The sequence below is a fragment of the Eriocheir sinensis genome, chromosome 8, assembly GCF_024679095.1.
Source record: "Eriocheir sinensis breed Jianghai 21 chromosome 8, ASM2467909v1, whole genome shotgun sequence".
Taxonomy (NCBI): domain Eukaryota; kingdom Metazoa; phylum Arthropoda; class Malacostraca; order Decapoda; family Varunidae; genus Eriocheir; species Eriocheir sinensis.
Window position 1 is genome coordinate 3,213,408 of NC_066516.1, and position 8,887 is coordinate 3,222,294.

The following is an 8,887-nucleotide window of genomic DNA, read 5'->3' on the forward strand; positions in this document are numbered from 1 at the left end:
TTTGGTATTAGCTGGGTATTATTTCTGAGGGTTTGGTTATTTCAACTCCAAGCCTTAAATTAGTGATTTACATGCACAATGCTGTGGTAAACAACACTTTAATCTGTGAAACAGTAAGTAACAAAGGTTTAGTAGGTTTCCACCTTTTTCCAAATACAATGATATGAATTTGACTTAAACCAGCAAACTATCATTTTTTTTTTTAATAATTCTTTTATGATAAAGAATCCCACAAACTTGATAATGTTCTCTTGCAAACTGAATCTCTGAAGAAACATTCGAAAATATCTAAAAATATTATGTAACATGACTGCAACCCGCTCCTCCTGCGTCACACTCATAAAACTTCACTCTACAACCCTCCCCAACTTTATATGATACATAATTTTTCAAAGGCCCCTATAAATAAATCAAAATTCACACCTATCAGGTGTATTGTTTCCATAAAACAATCAACTTTACTACCTAAAAGAATGAAAAATAAAATCTTAAAGATGGTGTCTTCTAGAAGAAGCAAAATGATAATGATCTCAAACTCTGATTCAAAGAAAGAAAACAACAGTTTCTTCAAGAGGCTGAATAGACCGCATTGGCCATCAGTTAGCAACAGGGACACTTTAAGACCAGTCGAAATAACCACACTTGAAATAATACCTATTTAACATAAAATTTAACTATATTAGTTGCTAGGAAACAAAATACAGCCACGAGCAAAATATTTAGGGGACAAAACATCTTATGCTGCATCTAACCGGGGGTAAGCCACTCCCGGTGGGGTATATATGGGAAGCGATGAGGGTGCTGAAGCCCCCCAAAGACCCTTTCCATTTCCTCACTATCCGTTTCCCTATTGTCTCATCAACACCAGAGAGTAGTTCAGCATGCTCTCTAAAGACAGATCCTCTCTCTTCCACACTACATTCACACAAGATACACACCTTTTCCCAAAATTTAAAATTCAAAATGGCGCATATACACACTGCCTCGGAGACCCCGCATGGGCGGGGACCACAAATTTTCCCAGGGAGGACTCCCCTTCTGGCTGCCGACTTGAAAGGTGTCTTGATTACTCCTCGAACCTCTTTCTTATCAATTTCTGCAACATTCGCGGTCTTCGTTCTAATTTCCATTCTGTGGAACACCATATCTCGTCCTCTAAACCTCACCTTCTCTTCCTTAACGAAACACAGGTTTCCGAGGATACTGACAGCAATCTCTACTCTGTTCCCTCCTACTACCTCTATCCTAAATTTCAATCCAAAGCTGAATGTTGTGCCTACGTGCGCAACATCAGTTGCTCTCGTGCCCACGACCTTGACTCTTCTGAATTTTCCACTATGGGCAAAGACTTCGTTGCTATTCTATTACTAAATACATCTGTGCTGTTTATCTCTCACCTAACTCTACTAACTAAGTAAAATTCTTTGACTACTTGAACTCTAAAGTGGAGCACATCTTAACTGAAATCTCCATCCTAGGAGATTTCAATGTTCACCACCAGCTTTGGCTTTCATCCTATTTCACTGACCAGCCTAGTAAACAAGCCTACAACTTTGCTCTCCTCAACGATCTAGAGCAGTTGGTTCAGCACCCTACACGTATTCCCGACCGTCTTGGAGACAGGACCAACATACTAGACCTCTTCCGTACCTCTAACCCTTTTGCTTACTTTGTCAAACTTTTCTCTCCGTTAGGCTCCTCCGATCACAACCCTATTTCTGTATCCTGTTCTATCGCTCCTGTACACCCTCTGGACACACCGAAGAGGCGATGCTTCCGGCATTTTGCTGCAGCACGGTGGGACGACCTGAGGATGTACTTTTCCGATTTCCCGAGGAATGATTACTGCTTCCAGGAGAGAGACCCCTCTGTGTGTGCCCAGCGCATCACAGAGGTGATTGTCTCTGGAATGGAGGCATACATTTCACGTACTTTCTCTATACCTCATACTAAAAAGCCTTGGTTTAATCACGCTTGTTCTCGTGCTGTCAAAGATACAGAGGCAGCTCACAAAAGGTACCAGAGCCTTCGAACTCCTGCTAACCATGATCTTTATATTTCTGCCCGGAATTGTGCCAAACCTATTCTTCGACTTACTAAAACCTCTTTCATTAATAGAAAATGTCAAAAACTTGCTTTTTCTAATTCTTCCCTGGACTTCTGGCACCTAGCCAAAAAACATTTCCAATTTCATTTCTTCATCTTTCCCTCCTCTCCTTAACCCTGACGGCAGCACCGCCGTCTCATCTATCTCTAAGGCTGAACTTTTCTCTCAAACTTTCTGTAAAAACTTCACTCTGGACGATTCTGGGCATATTCTTCCTACTCATCCCCCCTCTGACTCCTTTATGCCTGTTATTACGATTCTTAGGGATGATTTTGTCTATGCCCTCTTTGGCCTCAACTCTCAGAAGGCTTATGGACCTGATGGAGTGCCTCCTATTGTCCTTAACCCTAGAACACTAACCTTAGAAAAAGTCACACCACTACTAACCATGGGTACATCATACCCGATTTTGAAAAAAAAAAAATTTAAATTAAATGTAAAGTTTTAATGGAATAAAGTTACATGAAGGGACTTCAAACTTTGTATCTTGACTTAACATTAAGAAGAACTGAAAAACGTATTGTTTTGGTATGAAAATCAGGTACTGAAAAATGTTACTAAAAATAGGAAAAATGTTCAAAAATTAAAAAAAAAAAAAAATTCATAAAAAAAATTATCATCCGATGGCTTCCAAACTTCTTGTATGGCCTCCCAGGTCCTGTGATCCACTGCACAGGTGATCACTAAAAAAGTACGTAAACGATATCATAGGGACATGTACAACACCCTGTATCACCAACCATGGGTATGCCGCACCCGAATGTAGGCCTACAACAAAGGTGAGCAGAGAGAGCGAGACAACGTGACCTTCCCCTACACTGTCAAGCGGGCACATGAAGCTACTGAGGAGGTGGGTACCCTCAGAGCACCGGAACCATACACAATGGCAATGACGTCATTCGCTTCGGGTACCTCATACCCATGGTTAGCGTTCTAGGGTTAAAAGCTGTGCCTCTGTGTGCTGACACCATGCCTGGTCAAACTCTCGTCTCTGCCAATCAACATATACCTTTCCTTCCTGCTGGAAGTACGCCTTCATACAACCTATGCCTAAGAAGGGTGACCGTTCCAATCCCTCAAACTACCGCCCTTTAGCTTTACTTTCCTGTCTATCTAAAGCTTTTGAATCAATCCTTAACCGGAAGATTCAAAAGCACCTTTCCACTTCTGACCTTCTATCTGATCGCCAGTATGGGTTCCGCATGGGGCATTTTACTGGCGATCTTCTTGCTCTCTTAACTGACTCTTGGTCATTCTCTCTTAACCGTTTCGGTGAAACTTTCTCTGTTGCGCTAGACATATCGAAAGTTTTCGATAAAGTCTGGCACAAGTCTTTGCTTTCTAAACTGCCCTCTTTCGGATTCTATCCCTCTCTTTGTTCCTTTATCTCCAGTTTCCTTTCCGGCCGTTCTATCTCTACTGTGGTAGACGGTCACTGTTCTTCCCCTAAACCTATCAACAGTGGTGTTCCACAGGGCTCTGTCCTATCACCCATCCTCTTCCTGTTATTCATCAATGATCTTCTTTCCATAACAAACTGTCCTATCCACTCGTACGCTGACGACTCCACTTCGCACTCAACTTCTTTCAACAGAAAACCTTCTCAACAGGAATTACATGACTCCAGACTGGAGGCTGCAGAATACTTAGCCTCATACCTTGCTATCACTTCCGATTGGGGTAAAAGGAACCATGTAAAGGATAAGTAATTTCCTTCGAGTAAAACTGTTTCTCCCCAACTGATAGTCCATATAAAGAACATCCATATTTACAGTAGATTAAATATTGCTACGGTGTGTGTGTGTGTGTGTGTGTGTGTGTGTGTGTGTGTGTGTGTGTGTGTGTGTGTGTGTGTGTGTGTGTGTGTGTGTGTGTGTGTGTGTGTGTGTGTGTGTGTGTGTGTGTGTGTGTGTGTGTGTGTGTGTGTGTGTGTGTGTGTGTGTGAAGCAGTAAGACATAATTGCTGGATGGATGGATGATTACTCATACGTCAGAGCTAAACGTCACATCGACGTCACGAGACGATGAGCAAGGCGGGTCTAGTCTCGCTCACAGTGCCTTTAACTTTCAGCCAAGTTTACCCTAAATTTACTCTTATAAGTGCTTCATTATCCTCATGTGACACCAAATCATATTTTTGCCCATTAGGTCGGGGTCTCAAACATCCACTGCCAAAATAACATCCTTGTCTGACGCTTTGTCAAAGTTTTATTTGCGAAAAACAGGGGAACACGGCCCCTGAAACCTTTAGTAGACTGACCACAATTGAATTATTGAAACGGCCAAGCCACTACCCTCTCCTTGCTTGACGTCACGCCACGGTGGCCCCGCCCCTGCGCCAACCGGAACCAAAACAGAGCCCAGGTGATTTGACCTGTCTCTCTCTGTTGGCCTGGGGGAAAACCATCCCCGGCAACTCCAGCAACGCACGGCGTGTACACTCGGAATCACGTGAACCCCTCGAGACCTCTCCCCCCGTCGTCGTCACAGTCTCCCACGGATAAAGGTCGGGTACTCTCAGCATGATACCTGACACCGGCGCTGATGCGACCATTATCGGCCCAAATCACCTGTCTAGCATTGGAGTGATCATTGACGACCTCAAGCCGTCTCCCCGGGCGCCGAGGTTTACTGCTGACGGCACGCAGATGAAGCAAGCACTGGGATCTGTCTACGTTCAGCTTACAGTGAAGGGTTCACAAACAGGAGAGTGGATCGACGTACACTCAGGCACTCCTGCTCCCCTTCTTTCATACAAGGCCTGCAGGGACCTCGCCATCATTCCAGAGCGTTTCCCACAACCAATACAACACGTAACTCATGCTGCACGGGTGTACACAGACACAGGCGAGCAAGAGAGCACAACGTACACGAAGAGGGGAGCAGCAGGCGCGCAGGACGGTGCAACACAGGATCAAAGGACCGGTGCAGAAAATGACGTCAGCATGTGGAGCAAGGAGAGAAGAAATAGAAAACGAAAGTATTCACGTCGAACGGTAACGCAAATAAAGTCGAAAGTATTTACGTCGAGTGGTAACTCAAACAGAATCTAAACAGGCTTTCATTGTCTTCGTCTTTGATTGACAAATATCGTATCTTCTATAGGTTTCTGTAGTGAATTTAATACGGAAAGAAATTACGTACACACATCTTTCGGTAATATTTCTTGCTTATACACACTATAATTCACTTGACTGTCTATATATGCAGATTCTAGACACCGTATAATAATACAAAACATGCTAAATACCTTTTTGGCCACAATGGGAGAGCTTAAACCTTAAATCTAAAAATAATGACTGCCTGTCCCTTTGTTATGGCTCACAGTAGTAAGCGTGGGATTGCCTTTGTAACGGCTCACATCTTACAGTGTAATAATAATAAGTACAATGAAAACTATGAGCTTACATTCAAATCCTCTCTAACGTGCATGTTGCTACTCGATCCTCTTACAATAGGATTCAATAGTTTATCCTGTATACATAAATAAAATAAGACATAACAGAAAATATATTCCTTTAAAGGTACACTTGCCTATATCTACTTAATTACATTCCTAAAAAAAAATACATACATAAGAAAATAAGGAATTTGCTAGAGCCCAGTTGACCTACACGTGGTAGTTCCTGTAAAACTATAAACTCTAAAATCTATCTCCATCCACAAATATACTGAGTGGCCCGACTGTGAGTAGCGGGCTTTTTTTATATATTTTTCTTTACGTCTTTGAACTGTCTCCTAAGCTGTAAAAAAAAAAAAAAAAATGTGGCCCTCTGTGAAAAAAAGTTTGGACACCCCTGACCTTGACAGACTTTGGTGCTTTCTCCAGAACGTTAAATAGCCTACTTACCGACTTGCAGCCAGATACTGAACAACTGCAAGGCATTGTGATTTGACAAGAACAAGCAACCCATACACCACCGCAGGGCACCGCTTCCGGCTGGCTACTGGTAAACCATAGCTGAACCCACCAACCTTCCGCCTGATGACGTCATGCGCCAGTTGATTCAAAATTTGACGCGCTATCCGGTAGACCCTGTGTCCTTTGATCCTGGGCTGGAATTCACAAACATAGTCACTAACTACGAACTAACATAACTACGCACTATTGATTTAGCGACCGACGTTAGCGTCAGATTCACAAAGCAAACTTTAGATGGTAGTTAGAGGCGCGCTAAGTCAGCAAGGCCGCTGATTGGTTGATGACGTCATTTGCCTTGCAGCGAATCACAAGCATGTTCACAAAACCGTCAGCCAATCGTAGGGAGGCCCCTCCAGCTGCTGGTTCAAAAGAACCCGTTCTCTTTTCACATTTTCTTTCTTTTAAGGCAAACTGTACTAAGTCATAATCTAGGAACAATTATTTCGTTGTTTGCTGCACATTTACGTCAAGGTAACTCTGCTGTTTAATGTCTTGTTATCTAAGAACATGCTTAAGGGGAAGAAAAAGAAGATAAGGAGGAGATTGAGGCAGGAAGAGAGCAAATTGAAAATAATGTAGCACATATATATACTGATGCAGACAAGGACGGGAGGAAGGAACGAGGAAAAGTTAAGACTGTCTTGCCATATCTGCAGCCCAACTCATGGGCTGTCACCCGACAAAGGTCCATGGTCCCACGGAAGGACAAATGTAGAGATGGATGGATGATCGAATGGATGAGGAAGTAGGAAGATGAAGGAGGAGGGAGGTCTGGCAATTCCCCGGCCGGGTGTTGCCATACCGCCCACACTTATTATATACCTCTCAAAGTGTGTATATCTCATCATTTTATAAAGAAATGGGCTTCCTCTACTCGCAAAGTTACATTTCAAGTTGAAAAACGCGATTTATAAGCATTTATACGTAAATATAATGATATTGTTAGCGTTTACTACACCCCCGAGGCAGTAGTTATTTAACAACAAATTTAGCGTCACACAGAGCGCAGTAAAGGATTGTGAATCCGCGCGCTAACCCTTTGTGAATCTAGCCTCAGAGGCGAGGTTCTTTACAACCGTCGACGCCCTGCACGGATACTGGCAACTGGAGTTAGCCGAGGAGGACCGACACCTGACTACACTTATCACGCTTTAAAAATTTAAAAAGGGGGGGTTCTCAAAGCTGATTTTATACTTGTGCTTTATAAGTGTCCAGTTTCATGATTTTTAAATAAATTTGAATGTGTTATAAATGGTTTGAAACTGTCATCTTTTCTCAAAATAGTTATCAAGAGAAAAGTTGATTTATTTTTATTTTCATATTTTTAGTGATTTTTAAAAAAGAAAACTTTACCTATATTTTTTTGGAAAATTTGTAAAAAAATACATCAAATTAAAATAAAGTATTTTTGGCTTGATAACTATTTGGAGAAAGTTGAAAAACATGCCAGTTTTTTTGATTTTCAAAATCCCCCCATAAATAAGCATTCTGGGCATTTTTATACTTCAAAAATATCATTTTCCAGGAATTGCCGTTCAAAGAAACACAACACTATTTATGTCATAACTCGAGAAGCATATAAGTCCTACATGCATCAAACTTTTGTCACTTCTATTATGCCAATAGGCCATGTTGTAGCCAAAAAATGGTAACTCTAGCTTAATATTAAAGGAATTTGTAAACACATATGTTATAGGCCTTTGCCAGTAGCAATTACCTAACCCACTGGGGGTCCTTGGCAAATAAGTTTCGACAGGTGGGACCGTTTATTAACAAGTGGTGGGCCTCTTCCCCACCCTCCACTTCTGTTCCTCACCATGGAGAATGGAACTTTCCTTAATATTCTCCACTTCTGTACGCTGCGTCTGCAGCTGTCCAACGTCGTTTCTTATTTTAGATCTCTTGGTGTTTCTTCTGTATTTTTGATAGGTTTTCAAAACTGAGTTCATTATTGAGGTCATCTTGGACATAGCCAACATAACCTATACCTTCAAGCATAGCAAATCCACCAAGGCTAAAAATATTTTCAGTTAGAGACTTTTTTCCCCGTCATGGGTGACGAGGAGTACTACACAGCCTCATAATATTATATCTAGCATTTTACCTCCAAATAGGTGTCTGCTGATTTCCTTCTAATACTCAGCCAACCATGCATACACTGAGCCTACCTGTGAAATAGCTTCAATCATATTTAAACATCTTTTTCAATAATAACATTTTCCTTCTTCGATGTAGGAAATGAAGAGGTCACAGACATATCAGTAAGTAAATTACATCGTACTGAATGCGTATTTACCTTATTGTGATGTGAGGGACAGGCCGGACAGCTGTACTAGCTCAACAGGTGTGATGGTGGTAGTGGTGGTGGCTGTGCAGGCACTCGTCATTTGAAGGCTACTTTGCCATTTTTCTTCCTTTCCCTGGCCGTTCCTGCACTCTCCACCGCCTTCTTATAGGCTGTGGATCTTCTCTTCATTCTAGTTTCAAGGAAAAGTGGTGAAATACGTATTGTTTTGGAGATTCTCGGGGCGCGGCACAAGGCCGGTCCTCTTCTTCCTCTTCTCAGGGCTCTCCCGGGCAGCTGTTTACACTTTCTGTCCTCACACTTGGTGAGGAAGAAAACGGTTTGAATCGTAGACTTCATAAGTTCAAGAAATTCGCTCAAATAATGAAAAATAAAGGAGAAATAGTAGATTGAAGCGCCAGCCCTTTAAACGTTGGGCGTATAGCTGTTAAACTGGCCTTTTAACTGTTAAAGGGACATAGTTTGATGCGTGCAGGACTTATAAGATGCAAGATAAAGGTGTTAAGATCATTTATATCCAATAATCCGATTTTTTTTTTTTCATTTTTCAGGT

At 42.0% G+C, this 8,887-nt stretch overlaps 1 protein-coding gene across 1 annotated transcript in view; it reads right to left on the minus strand.

Moving 5' to 3' along the window:
• LOC126995376 (sodium/glucose cotransporter 5-like) overlaps nucleotides 1-8,592 on the minus strand; it is a 102,095-nt gene extending 93,503 nt beyond the window's left edge. Inside the window, exon 1 of the mRNA XM_050854882.1 lies at nucleotides 8,326-8,592. The gene's annotated coding sequence lies outside the window, so the exon portion shown is untranslated. The remainder of the gene's footprint in view (nucleotides 1-8,325) is intronic.
• Between the last annotated feature and the right edge of the window lie 295 nt (nucleotides 8,593-8,887).